Source organism: Heterocephalus glaber, unplaced genomic scaffold (genome assembly GCF_053883595.1).
Source record: "Heterocephalus glaber isolate CG9 unplaced genomic scaffold, H.glaber_assembly_v1.0 deba00001472, whole genome shotgun sequence".
In the NCBI taxonomy this organism is placed as follows: domain Eukaryota; kingdom Metazoa; phylum Chordata; class Mammalia; order Rodentia; family Bathyergidae; genus Heterocephalus; species Heterocephalus glaber.
In genome coordinates this window covers 731,408-745,658 of record NW_028258315.1, presented here as the reverse complement: position 1 = coordinate 745,658, position 14,251 = coordinate 731,408, and the positions used below count along the sequence as shown (strand labels likewise).

General features: G+C 53.3%; 4 non-coding genes across 4 annotated transcripts; 2 read left to right on the top strand and 2 right to left on the bottom strand.

The window, feature by feature from the left end:
- The first annotated feature begins 9,865 nt into the window (after positions 1-9,865).
- On the top strand, positions 9,866-9,970 carry Trnal-caa (transfer RNA leucine (anticodon CAA)). The gene is made up of 2 exons: positions 9,866-9,903; positions 9,925-9,970. It is a non-coding gene; the product is annotated as a tRNA-Leu (tRNA).
- A 296-nt stretch (positions 9,971-10,266) lies between these two features.
- Trnaq-cug (transfer RNA glutamine (anticodon CUG)) lies at positions 10,267-10,338 on the bottom strand. The gene has a single exon. It is a non-coding gene; the product is annotated as a tRNA-Gln (tRNA).
- A 1,602-nt stretch (positions 10,339-11,940) lies between these two features.
- On the bottom strand, positions 11,941-12,022 carry Trnal-aag (transfer RNA leucine (anticodon AAG)). Its single transcript has one exon. It is a non-coding gene; the product is annotated as a tRNA-Leu (tRNA).
- A 230-nt stretch (positions 12,023-12,252) lies between these two features.
- Trnam-cau (transfer RNA methionine (anticodon CAU)) lies at positions 12,253-12,325 on the top strand. Its single transcript has one exon. It is a non-coding gene; the product is annotated as a tRNA-Met (tRNA).
- Positions 12,326-14,251: the final 1,926 nt, after the last annotated feature.

Here is a 14,251-nt window from a genome sequence, read left to right as displayed (position 1 = left end):
TGCAGCAGTTGCCCCAGTATTGTTCCAGCCACCCACACATGTGCGCCTTCGAAGACAGGCGCTGTTGTGAGCAAACAGATCGTTCATTAGTAAACATGGGTTTGTGCTGTTTCATAGTATTTAAGTCCCTGAGTGTTAAGGATGTAGTTCCAAGCTGGGCATGGGGTGCATGCCTATAATCCCAGTACTTGGGAGGGTGAGGCAGGAGGATTTCTGGGTGTTTGAAGCCTGCCTGGAATACAAAGTAAGTTCAGGGACAGCCTGAACTACATAGCAGACCTTGTCTCAAAACAAAACAAAAACAACAACAAACACAAACAAAGGCTGTCTTCCTTTTTGAGGAGGAGGGAGCGGCCTGTTTATCGTCCACTGACCCTTTGTCAGTGGGGCTGGAACTGGCTCTCTCAGCCCTGTCTCCTTGTGAAGAGGAAACACTGACTTGGAAATTTGCTCTGAGAAACTCAGGGCCCAGCCTCCCCTTTCCTCAGCTCAGGACACACCTTTGGATGTGAAGGGAAGAAGCTGTAGCATCAGAAGATACTTGCCCTTTATTAGAAAATCCTCTCCCTGATACAGAAGTACCGTTGATTAAAACTCATTGGAGGGAAAAAAATAAAAAATAAAATAAAAGTATTTAATTAGTGCCACATAGGAAATACAATGATGTATCAAATCTTTTTTGTCCATGATATTGTTATAATTGCATATACAATACTGCTGGCAGTGGAAAAATAAAGGACTGCTAATTCGTTCATTTTTATACTCCAGCATGGAAGTTTTGTTACTTGTATACAGTAGCCATCCTGTACTGTATACAGTACAGTACAGTAACCATCAGTACAATTCCTCCTCACTCAGTACGGCCCAGGCAAGCCACAGTGTGGACACCGTACCCTACACAGAGCTGTCCAGTCACTACTGAATTGCTGAACTTCAAACACACAGGAACTGCTTGTATTTTAACCTAGTTGATGAAGTCTGTTTTAGTTTTAATTCAATAAAGGGCAGCAATCTGACTTTAAGTGAAAGAAACAGCAGACAAATAATTCCAAGACTGTCTTTAGGCAAAACATCCCAGATCCTCTGATTTGAGGACAAACCCAGGACCACATAGATCCTCAAGCCTGGCCAAGCACCCACTCTGGTGGCCACAGTTGTCACCCTGAGTGTGCCCTGCCTCTCTCTCATGTTGGGGCTGGGCGAGTGCCATCCTTTCTCTAGAAGGACTTCCTTGGACCCACCTGTGACATTACCTCAGGAGATAGTCATCCTTTATAACCCCGTAATAGTTCTTTCATCCCATCCCTTCTTACTCAGAAATCTTCACAATTTCCTTTTTGCCTCCAGGGCATTGTCTAAACCCTTTAATACACAAGCCTGACGAAGAGAGATATAAATTTTATTAATGAAATGATTTTGTTTTAAAATAAATTCCTGGGCCTGGGATTTAGCTCAGTGTTTCCACCGCCTGCCTCAAAAGTGCAAGGTCCGGAGTTTGATTTCCCAGTACCAAAAAAATAAAATAAATTCCTAGCTGGGCATGGTATGGTGGTGTGTCCCGGCCCGCGGGTAAGTCAACGGAGACCCTAGAGGGGGAGCGAGGATGAGAGGGGACAGGGGACACGAGAGATGGAGACAAGACAGGTTTCTGATCAAGTCTCGTTTATTGCGGAAGCTGCTACAACATATATACCGTAGGGCGAGAGGGGAGGAGCAAGAGGAGGGTACTGGGGCTACTTCCTTGTTGCCGGGTAGATTTGCAGCAGGCCCAGATATGTCCGTAAAAGGCACTCAAGAGTTCTAGCGGGGGGGCAAGGCCCCCCACAGGTCCTCCCTTTAAAATTATAATTTTAGAAAGGCGTCAGGAGAGCCAAGCCTGCGGGGGCTGAGCCTGTCTTGGGTCAGAGCAACATACGTGTCTGCACCGTGTACCTTACCCGTCATCGGTGAACCAGGGAAATAAAGCTCTGGCACCTGTCTTAGGCGGCGCACGAGGGCCTTTTCACAGCATGGCACGCTTGCTCAGTTGCCTGTCATTGGCTTGCCAGCCCTCTCACCAGGTGGGGCGAGAACACTTCGCCACGGCAAGGACCTAATCGATGGTCCGACATTCGTCCTGGTCAGCCATTGCCAATCTATTATAGTAGACCTGTATGGGCGCTGTTTTTATTGTCTCTACCCAGGCTCTAAGGAAGGCCATGATTTTGTTGTATATTATGGGCCCCAAGGAAATGATCAGAAGTAAACCCAATAAGGGTCCCAGCAAAGGGAGGAGATAAGGGAGGAAACCATTGAGGCCAGTCCAGAGGGGATTTTGGGAGAATTCTTGTTGTTGTCTGTTTAGATCTTCCTGAAGTTCACAAATTTTTTTCCTGACGATCTCAGATTTATTGGCATAGAAACAACAATATTCATTTAGGGCTATGCAAATCCCTCCTTGTTCTGCCGTGAGGAGGTCCAGACCCCTTCTATTTTGAAGGACCACCTCAGCCAGAGAATCAATCTGATCTTGTATATCTGTAAGAGTGTTGGAGAGAGCTTGAACATCATTAATCAATTGGTTGGATAATTTGGCATAGGAGTGTAATGCCACCCCGACGCCAGCAGAGCCAGTGGCAAGGGCGCCGGACACCCCTAGCCCCACGAGCAAGGGGACCAGTGAGACGGCCCTTTTATGTCGCCCAGCGATATAGCCAAAGCTGGGCAAGGGCACTGGCTCATCTCCAGGAATAAGGGAGATGTCCGGGAGGACAGTCGCCACCACGCACAGCCCAGTCCAATTAGTGGGGAGGGAGGTGAATGCCAAGCTCCCTCCACAGACGAGCACGTGACCCGGGGCAGGGCAAATGGCGGCAGGGCCATTAAGCACTACCGAGCAGAGAGAGAAATTTTGGACTCCAACACGTATATCGAAGCTATTGTTGTGGCCCGAATTTAGATAACAAACTGAGGCATTGAACTGTACTGGCTGGACCCTGAAGGGCAGAGAAAAACTGCAATTGTAACTAGAACTGTTGGCATAGTCAGTTTGGTCGACAACTGGCAAGGCGAGGGGCAGGGGTGTGCCAAGGGTCAAGCATAGCCAACAATCCGCAGCAAAGGCTGGGTTGGATGTATTGATCAAATGATAAGTGGCCTCCAGGACACTCAGGGTTTGGGCGTCAGGGTCTGGGCCTTGAGGTTTGGGAAGGGCCAGTGGATGACAATTTAGGGAGGGGTACATCTCTTGGATGATAGTCTCCAGTTGTTTTGTATTTGCTCTTCCCTGAGCTGATCTGAAGGCCCGCCACCATCAGATACATGAATTGGGGCCTGTGGTGGCCAGGAACAGCAACAGACCATGCAACAGATTCAGGGATGTCATCTCTTTAACCTGTAAGCAAAATTTCATCCTGCGATGTAAACAAGGCTGGGCTGTAGATAAGAGAGTTAGGCTAACCTGATTAAGCTTTTGAAAATAACCAATGTGGACATACTACAATAACATATTCAGAACTTAACCAATATAAACATTTTGTAACAACATATTCAGTGCTTAAATATCAAGGACAACCAATACAATCAATTTATAACATATTTAGATAATATTCATTGTGATATGTCTCCCATAAGATTATATAATATAAAATTTACTAGGGGGTCCCTTTAATGAATTAAGACCAGAATAATCATTTTCTGGGTGGCCACTTCTATATTCATCAAAGGGAGTTCCCATCTATAATCGTTTTGACAAACAATTAAGAATATATATCTTTTTATTTTATAACTGTTAATTGCAATTTGATTGTTGCGTGTGGGTGACAAGCACGTCACTTTCATAAAATAAATTTCAGTGGTACTTTGATCAATTAACAACCTGGGAAGAAAAGCATGTCTTTAGTTTAATAATATTTATCTATAAGTCAATTTAACAATAGGCGAATATCCTTTGAAGAGGAAGGGAAACATTGAGCTCAACTGTACGAACACAAACAACAGACAATAGACAAACATATGAGACAGTGTATAAAATTAGGGTGCACCCAAACACAACTAGCCAAATTGAATTATACTATACTCTTGATGATTATTAGATTGTAATTGTAGGCGCCATTGTTAACTGGTTAAGATTGGACAACGTCAGGTCATCGGCATCATCAGCACGCCTATCAACTTGTTTTACTAGGCGTTCTGGGAGCCACCTGGCTGACTTCATTTCCTTGGAGTAAATACACACCGATCCTCGGCCCCAGATAAGTACAGGATCGGGCCCGTGCCATGAGTGGTCCAGGGGGTCTTTCCACATCACCGAGGCAAATTGTCGTTGCGTCTCTGGTTGCCAGAAACGATTGGCTGCAGATAAACCTTTGGCATCCAAATTTAAGAAGTTAAGAATAAATAGTGCATGTGATATCAGGTTTCTAGGTGACCCCTTGATAGGGTACCATTCCCCTCTTTTTATTTTATCTAATGTAATTTTGAGTATGAGGTTGGCTCTTTTTATAATGCCTTGTCCCTGTGGATTATATGGGATTCCCGTTATGTGTGTTATTTCTAATTGTTTGTAAAACTTTGAGAAGCCAGAACTGGTATAGCCTGGACCATTGTCTGTCTTAATTTGCTGTGGACATCCAAGTACTGAGAAGGCAACTAGAAGGTGGGCAATTACATGTTTAGTAGCCTCCCCGGATTGTAGGGTGGCAAATACAAATCCACTATATGTATTAATGTTGACATGTATATATTTAAGATTTCCAAATTTAGGGTAATGTGTGACATCCATATAGTGTATAACATACATTTGGGCCCAAGATTTACGTACGGCCTGAATAGCTGAAGCTACAAAGGACTGGCTCAATGGGCTGCACAATACCTGTAGAGTGTTTACCTAGCCCTTTGCCTGGAATGTACCCATTTTTAAACATCTGCATAGTGACAATTTCATTAGGGCTAGAAATAATCATCCCCATTTGTGATAATAGGTCTCTCCCCCATAGATTAATGGGTAACCCTGAGATGATATAAGGTTGAATGGTGCCCTGATTACCATCTTGGTCCCTCCAGGTCAGATCTTTGGCACTTTGTTTAGGAGTTTGACTCTGACCTATACCCCTGAGATGGGTGAGGGTGTCTTTTAATGGCCAATTTTTTTCCTTGATGACAGTTGCATCAGCACCAGTGTCTACCAATCCAGAAAACTGTCTCCCTTCTAACCACAAGGTCATGAGAGGCTTCTGGGCTGAAAGCATCTCCGACCAGTAGACATCGGATGAGCCGAATCCCTGGCTACCTCGGGCGTTGTTTAGAGCCTTATTAGAGGTAGAGAGAAGGGGAAGGAGTAACAATTGAGCAAATCTTTGGCCTGTTTGAATGGTGTTAATAACCTTGGGGGAAGAAACCATAACCTTAAGTTCCCCGGAGTAGTCGCTATCAATCACTCCTGGGTAGACCTGCAGTCCATTCATGGTGCTGCTGCTTCTGCCTACTACGAGGCCAAAGGTCTCCTTAGGTAGGGGTCCAAAGACTCCTGTGGCGAGGGCCTGGACTCCCATTTCTGGGGTCAATACTGTGTGGGTGGTGGCACTGAGGTCCAATCCGGCACTCCCTTTTGTGGCTCTGAAGAGGTCTGAAATGGATTGTTGCTTGCTGGAACAAAATTGAGCGCCCCGTAAATTTGTTTGGGTGCGGGGGCCTGGGGCTGGCCCCTTCTCCCGTTTCCCTGATCCGGGTTATGGACAAGCGGGAGGGGCCGGCCCTGAGCGTTCGTCTTGGACCTACATTCTCGCGCCCAATGTCTTTTTTTTATTGCATCGAGGGCAAGGCCCCGGAAGTGAGGCCCCAGGGGCCAACGCCCTAGGGGCCTGACATTTCTTGGCAAAATGACCCGTTGTCCCGCACCGGAAACACTTGTTGCCTGGGCGGCGCGACAAAAACTGTTTGACCGTGTAACCCTGTATGGCAACAGCCATAGCAAGTCCCTGTTGGTAGGCAGTCCCAATTTCTGAGCAAAGAGGAATGTAACCTAAGAGATCAGTTTTGTTTTGCTTTTTTTTTTTTTATAAGGGCGGATGGCGGCCTGGCAAGCAGCATTTGCATTTTTAAAAGCAAGCTGTTTAACAAAATCTGTCCCGGATTCTGCGCTCCCCAAAATTTGGCCTGCCGCCGTGAGAAGGCGGTGGACAGAGTCCGCAAACGGCTCGTCTGGGCCCTGCCGAATGTTAGTGAGGGAGGCACTCACGTCTCCTTTGGAGGGGAGCTTTCTCCAGGCCCTAGTGGCGGCGGTCTGAATCTGGGCATATAACCCCGCATCAAATTGTATTTGTTGGTCGTTGGCGGTGTAGGCCCCCTCCCCAAGGAGCATGTCAAGCACCCATCCATTCCCCGCCTGAGCATTGCGCCTAGCAGTTTCTCGGCAATTTTTAACATATTTAGATTTCCATAATAAATAATCACCTCCTGTAAGGGTGGCGCGGGCCAGAGTCTGCCAATCAATTGGGGTGAGCCAATTTTTTGCCACCGATTTTAAAATGGCCATGGTGTAAGGTGCAGTGGCCCCTTATTGAGCTGCGGCCGTTTTAAATTTTTTAATGACCTTAAAATCGAAACCACTGTGGTGTCTCCACGCCTGTCTCTGTGCGTCAGTAGTTTTAGTTACGGGAAAGGCTTCCGCATTTTTAAGTTTCAGGGATACTCCCTACCCGGATGGCACCCTAGGGGCCGCCCCTCTAACGGGGGGTCGTGGCTTAAGTTTGTCTTCTCTACGGACATTTTTATGGGCTTTGCCTGTTCTTAAGCCTTCAAGCTGGGTAATAAGTTTTTGATGTTCCTTTTTTAACCTTATCTGTTTTTTTAGAAATTTTATTTTGTCCCGGAATTTCTTTTGGAGATCAACAACAGGATATGCCAGAGCAGGAGTGTTGGGGCCCGGAGGAATGTAAGGAGGGGGGCACCCAGAGCCGCCCCGCAGTGCCCCCCCCCCCCCCCCCCCGCAGACTCGTCAGTCCCGGAGCCATGTTGGGGCGGATCTGGGAGTGGAGGCGGGCAGCGATAGGCTTGAAGGGAGGGATATAGGGGCGGAACCTCCCGCAGGGGTGGGGCTGCTTCGGAAGCAGGAGCGGAAGGAGAGGAGGCGGGGGTCCGGCGAAGCTTTGCCTTATAGGGCTTGGCAGGGATCGTGGCCGTCTGGGATTGGTCCGAGGGAGGGTTACGTCCGTCGGGGGCGGGATCATCGTCACTGTCAAAGGACATCAAGTCCTCGTTCTCATCTGGCGAGGAAGTCGTGGCCTTGACGGGCCTGGGTCCCGGCGCCATATTGGCGTCCCGAGAGACTGCGTCGGAGCCGCCTGGAGGCGTTGGATCCTCACCCGTACGGAGGGCTATCTCCCCAACCTGGATAGCTTGAGCTACCAGTGGGTCCCTCGTTTTTTTGGAAATAATATCATTGATCAAATTCCAATACGAGAACGCCGCAATCGGGACCTTTCCGGGTCCGCAAGCGGCATAGTAATCCTGAAGAGCTTCCCCTACCCTTTTCCATCTCTTTTCGTCAATGGTTCCCTCGGCAGGGAACCAGGGACAGAGATCCTTAATATAATCAAAAAATTTCAGCAGTTGTTTGACTGTAACCTTTACCCCTCGTGCCTGTAATGTCTCCTTGAGACCTTGCACGAACAATTCGTGCTGACTAATGCCCTGTCCCGTAATCGCTGCTCAACTTACCGAGGTGCGAAAAAGACGGCAGGTCTACGTCAATTGCAAGCCTCTCCTGTGTCGAGTGTGCTCTTTGTTCCTCAATCTTAATCTTAGGGCCCCTGAGCAGCGTCCTTCACTGGATCCCCCGTTCTCTGGCCGCACGTTGGGCGCCACTTGTCCCGGCCCGCGGGTAAGTCAACGGAGACCCTAGAGGGGGAGCGAGGATGAGAGGGGACAGGGGACACGAGAGATGGAGACAAGACAGGTTTCTGATCAAGTCTCGTTTATTGCGGAAGCTGCTACAACATATATATCGTAGGGCTAGAGGGGAGGAGCAAGAGGAGGGTACTGGGGCTACTTCCTTGTTGCCGGGTAGATTTGCAGCAGGCCCGGATATGTCCGTAAAAGGCACTCAAGAGTTCTAGCGGGGGGGCAAGGCCCCCCACAGTGGTGCACACCTGTAATCCCAGCACTGGGGAGGCTGAAGGAGGAGGATCACCAGGAGTTGGAGCCAGCCTGGGCTGCATAGTGAGTTCGAGGCCAGCCTGCTGGACTACATGGCCAGACCCTGTTTTGAAATAAAATAAATCTCTAGCTGGACATGGTGGCACACACTCGTACATAATCCCAACCCTGGAGACAGACGTCAGTCCATCAAGGGATCCTTGGGGGGGGGACAGTTCTGTGTCTTGGTCCAGTGATATCTATGGGCGTGATAAAATTGTACAGAACTAAACACACATACACGTACATGGACACACATGAACCGGTGCATGTAAAAACGGTGAAAACTGAATAAAGCCAGTGGGTAACATCACTGTCCATTTCCTGGTTGTTGTAAGGTACTGTATTTGTGCAGGAGGTTAGCATCATGTGCTGGCCATGATGGCTAGTGTAAGACCGTGGGCCTCACCAAATGCTCCGAGGAACTCACTACAGCGAGGATCAGCCGGGAGGGAACACACCGGACAAGTTGTGAAAGTAAAACAGACCTTTAGTAGTCTGGCCAGACGGCACCCTCCAAGCACCAAGCTTAGAGAGGCGGCCGGCTCAGGGACTGAGGTCTTTTTATAGGGGTCGCAAGAGGGAACTTGGCAAGCAAAAGTACAGAAGCGAGACGTTGGCGGTTGGGGTAGTGTAGCAACCAATCTTTACATAACAGGCATAAGGCTAACTTGCGGTTTCCTTGGAACAGCAACAAGCACATTCTGGGAACTCGACGTCCCCATGGTGAAGTGTAACAGAAGCAGACAAGATGGGGCCTTATTACAAAATGGAGTAACTTTTGTTCAGTCTCACACCAGCACCTGCAGTTCAAGGTATTCAGGGAGGCTGAGGCAGGAGAAATCTTCCGAGGCCAGCCAGGGCAACACAACAAGATGGGTCTGAGAAAACAAAAGTATAGGAGAGACTGGGTGAAGGTACATTCAGTTCTCTTAAAGACTGTCTCTTTTTTTCTGTTTTTGATCCTGGTGGCTGAACCCAGGCCCACACTTGGTGAGCTGGTTTGCCTAACCAGGCAGCTCTGCCCCAGCCCCAGCCCCAGGCCGCCTCCCGTGGGCGGAGCGTCGGCCCCGGAGACGCCCTCGGGCCGCTTCCTTCCCTCGCTTCCGCGGAAGCGTCCCCGCAGCGGGAGGCGCCCGGGCTGCCCGCTCCTCCGGTTTCTACGCCTCCCTTTGTCTCAGTTCAACCTTGGTTTGGTGAAGCCGTCCTCAGAAGCTTCCAGGCTCAAGAGGCGGAAGATGCGGCCTGCGCCGCGGAGCCCAGGCTGCCTGCGGAGGGCGCCCGCCGAAGCGTAGCGTCCTGGCTCCGCCTGCCCGCTCGGGGGTCACAGTGGAGGGGGTGCGGTCCGAGCCGACGCTGCGAGCGCGACCTCCTGGCTTCCGCAGGGGGCCGTGGCGGGCCTGGACCCAGTCCGGTCCCGGTGAACGCCTTCCCGGAGCCCCAGTTTGATTCCCGTTCTCTGCCCTCCCTGCCACCAGCCAGACTGCTACAACACAGCAGCAGTTCCGCGTCAGGACCCCAGCTTCCCGCGCTTCCTCCCCGCCCCCGTTCCGCGAGGCGGGGCCTCCTCCTGCCGCCGGCCGGCGCGGTTTCCAGTCCAGGTCCCCGCGCCCCGCCCCTTCCTCGCCTGTCTCCGCTGGGAGCGCCGTCTGGGCGGTGAAGAGGGCCAGCCCCGGCACGGGCCCCGGGTGTCAGGATGGCCGAGTGGTCTAAGGCGCCAGACTCAAGCTCTGCTTCCCGTACTGGGGATTCTGGTCTCCGCATGGAGGCGTGGGTTCGAATCCCACTTCTGACACATGCTTTTACGTTCGTGTTACCTTCCTGCCCACCTTATACGCTTTTTCACGCTCCCCTTCCCTCTCCACACAGGCGGCAGTCACCGTGTGCTCGGGTCCGCCTGCTTCGTCAGAACGGCGGATTGGTTGCGCAGTAACCGGTCTGAGGACAGGGGGACAAGGGATACGCGCGGCTTGCGCCCGGTCCACCAGCGCTCACCGCGCCCCATCCTTGCGGCCAGAGTCCGGGAAAAGAGGAGGCCGAGGCTCGGGGCGGCGCCGTTCTCCCCGCCGGAGGGGAAAAAGGAAACAGGAAAGGTTCCACCGAGATTTGAACTCGGATCGCTGGATTCAGAGTCCAGAGTGCTAACCATTACACCATGGAACCAGCTGAGCGCATTGCCCGCCCGCTAGCCCTCGGCTTGCCGCTTCCTCCCTGCTGGCTGCCGGGCGCAGGCGCGAGCCCCGCCCCCTCCCTCGCTCTGGCGCCGGCGCTCCAGGCCGCGCGGCTCCGATCCGAGCGACTCGACCCGCCGGATTGCAATCGAATCTCGCCGTTTGAAAAGGGGCGCAGAAGTGCACAAAACCCCCCTCTTTCCTGTGGCATCGCCTGCGGAGCGGAGAGCTTGTACATCGCTCCCCACCCCGCCTGGTGGGCGTCCGTGGGCCGAGACCACCCTTCCTTCCGTCCACCTGGACTTTCCGCACTCAGAGGGCCCACAAGTGTGCGTGACCAGGCGGGACGTCACGGTGCTGGACGGGTCTTCGGTGCCCCGTCTTGATCGTAAGAGGGCCAGGCACCCGAGGCGCCGCGGATGGTGACTGGGCCTGGGCTGCGTGGCCTCTGGTCTCCCGCGGCCGAGGGCTCACGGACTCCTGGCGTCACCCGGCGTTCGTCCTGTGCTACCGTCCCTTGAGCTAGGTGCTGCAGCAAAATAGCTGCTCAGTAAATGCAGGTCAGCCGAGTGTCTCCTGAGAAGTGGGGCAGCTGCTGGCTGCGCCCCGCCTCCCCCGAGGACGCAGCGCTCCCCTCGGCCTGGGGGCCTCGCGCGGAGCCCACCGCGCGCGCCCTCAGCTGCCGCTGCGCGGGGCCGGGTCCTTGGTATTGTGTGCCATTTTCTCATTAGGAGAAAAGGACAGGGAGGCAGGCGGGCTGGAGGTGTGGCTGTGTCCGCACAGATACCGCACGGGCGCCGCACACGCGGGGACACCTGGTGGCGACGCCCGAGCTCCACGCCGGGAGATTCGTGCCCGCAGTCTGGCCTCGCGGTTGTGCGTGGCCGGGGCAGGCCCCGCTGGGTACCTCGCTCGTCTCCGCGAGTAGGAAAACGTTCTTTGGTAGATTTATGCATTGAAAGTTTTCGTGATTTGGGAAGCAAGAGAAAGATGGCTCTGTATTTGACAAAACGCGTGGTGTGTGGAGAAAGGCAGAAATTGCAAACTTCGGAGGCCCCGGCCGGTGCTGGTTGGAGGAAACAGCGAGGCAGGCAGGGGCTGCGCGCCGCAGGTAGCGATCTAAAACCCTCTCCTGAGTTAATGAGATCACTTATTTGATTTATGGAGCAAACATCTTTTAACAGTTCTGTTTAAAGTGTAGTTAGTGGCCTCCCCGTCTGTGTCCCCTGACGGTGCCAGGCTTCGCCCTCTGCGGAAGGACAGGCAGGCGCAGTGTTGGGTTCGGTGGCTGACCCCACCCTGCCAGGCTTCACGGACTCTGCAAGCCCCCGGCCTGGCCGGGCGCGCCCTGGGTGCTGAATAGTGTTAAGATGAGGGAGCCGGTGCAGCGGAAGCCTGGGTGAGAAGGGAAGCCCGGGGCTCGTCGGTCGCCTGCGGATTCCAGGGGTGGAGGGCCTGCCACGTGTTTTACGCCGCTTTGGAGATCCTGCGGTGGACCCCAGGTAGAGGAAGGGAGGAACCTGGTGGACCTAGGGCCCGAGAACACAGTACAATTACCACCTACAAAAACGACAGACGGAGGGGGAAAAAGCTTTGGCAGCGGTGGGATTCGAACCCACGCCTCCGAGGAGACTGGAGCCTTAATCCAGCGCCTTAGACCGCTCGGCCACGCTACCGCCTGTGAGTAGTCTTGCTGCCTCCGCTTCCCCCGAGTCGTGCGCTCCCCGCGGCGCTGGCGGCGTCTGCGGCGCAGGACGAGGGTGGCGCGGACCAGCTCCAGGCGAGCCTGGGACTCCGCAGTGAGCGGGTCTGCGCGGCCGGCTCGGGTTCAAACTCGGTTCCGCCTCATTCAGAAACCCGAGGCTGAGGCACCGTGGACAGGTGGCTCGATCTACAAAGCGCTAACGCCTCCTTAGCGCAGTAGGCAGCGCGTCAGTCTCATAATCTGAAGGTCCTGAGTTCGAACCTCAGAGGGGGCAGGGCCGCGTAGCTTTTGTTCCTTCGCTGACGTGAAAGGCAAGATGCGAACTAGCCACCAAGCCACGGTACTGCAACCGTCTTTCTTTTTTCTCCGAGAGACTGAGAGTCGTTTGCTGTTTAACCGATCCGTGTTCAGACTGGTGAATTTCCACTAACTACTCACAAATTTCCCTTTTAAAAATGCCACCTGGAAACGGAGCTGTGGGCGTTTCTATTTGCCTTTCAGACACGCTTGTCATCTGCCTCGTCACCAAACACCGAGGTCGAGAACTCCGGTTCTGGGGTGCGCGGGGAGCGAGGAGGGGTGATGAGGCGTGACCCGCTGCGAATCTCGGATTCAGAGTCCCCCCTTCCTCCGTGCTGCCCGCCCCGCCGGCCACCGCCGGCGACATCAGTGCGCAAAGCCGGAAGCGACAAAACTCCCCTGGCCGCGTGCTCGCCGCCTGGCCTTGCCAGGATCCCGAGAACTACTGGACGCAGGAAAGGGTGGAAGGGAAACGGGGAGCGAAAAGGAGAGGCGAAGGCTCTTGGTGAAGAGTGAGGCTGGGGTTCGCCGCGTTCCCGGACTGTCTTGTCCACCGGCTCTATCCGGAGGACCCAGGGCGCCCCAGCCAAGGCCTGGGCGCTTCCCCTCCCCGCGCGCCCGGGTCCTCCTAGCTGGAAGCGCGGCTGCAGGACCGGCCGGCTTCCTGCCCAGCCCCAGCTTCCTTTCTGGACGCCCCGGGCCTGCACAGCAGGGCCTGCGTCCGTGGCAGTCACCCCGGGGTCCCCGCAGCGCCCCGTCGAAACGCTCTTGCTTCTGAGCCAGGCCGGCCGGCAGTGTGGAGGGGCCCTGCGTCGAGCCAGGCAGGAAGAGTTCGAATCAAGGGAGGTCAGGCCCGGCCCAGGGTGGCGGGAGGCCCCTGGGACGCGCAGCCATCTGAGCAGGACGGGAGCGCCTGCGCGTCCACGGTGGCCAGGACCCGACCTGGCGCACGGTGGTGACAAGGCAGAACTGGCAGGACACGAGCGTGAGTGAGCGTGGGGATCAGTGGGTGATCGGAGAGGGACCTTATGGACAGGAGGAAGAACAGACGCAGGGAATTAACTCAGGAACTGCAGGAGCGCGCGTGGAAACTCAGTAGACCTAAACGTCCCTGAGGTGTCTCGAGGCTGCGGCTGGTGCCTCGCCGGCAGGCCCAACCTCCTTCACTGGCCTCCTCCACAAAGCTGCACGGATAGACGCCAAGGGTCCCGGGCAGCTTCCAGCCGAGCCAGCGAGGTCCTGCCCTAGGGAGGAGCTCTGCCCTGGGATCTTCTCGAAGAGCTAGTCACGACTGAGCCTTCAGTTCCCGATTTAAACAGCGCTTCCTGTGGGGGAGCTGCTGTCCCTCCTGGAGAGGCCGCCTTCCCTGGCCGCGCGGTGGCCGGTGGTGCAGTTGGAGTCGGTTCAGCTCTCTACCTCTGTGTACCCCTTACTTTGAGTTATCTGTTCACAGTTATGTTTCCGAGCAGGGGTAGGAATAAACACTTGATCAGAAATGGACGCGCTACAGTTTGTAATAGCTAAAACTTGGAAACAGCCCAAATGCCCATCAACTGGAGACTGGATAAAGAAAATGTGGTTTTTTATAAAATGGAGTACTACTCAGCCATAAAAAATGAGAAATTAGAGACATTTATAGCTAAGTGGATGCACATTGAGGCAATACTCTTAAGTGAAATAAATAGGACACACATGTGTAAATACCGAATAGTTTCTCTGGTGTGAGAAACTGAAAGTGTAAATAAGGACTAAATGTATAATAGGTCATGTGAAATAGGAAGAAAAGGGGCAAAGGGGAAGGAAGTGGGAGGGCTAGGGGAAAGGATAGAAGGGAATGGGATTAATATGAGAAAATGGAAAAATAGGAACAAAATCTTTGTAAATAGGGAGGAATGGAGGG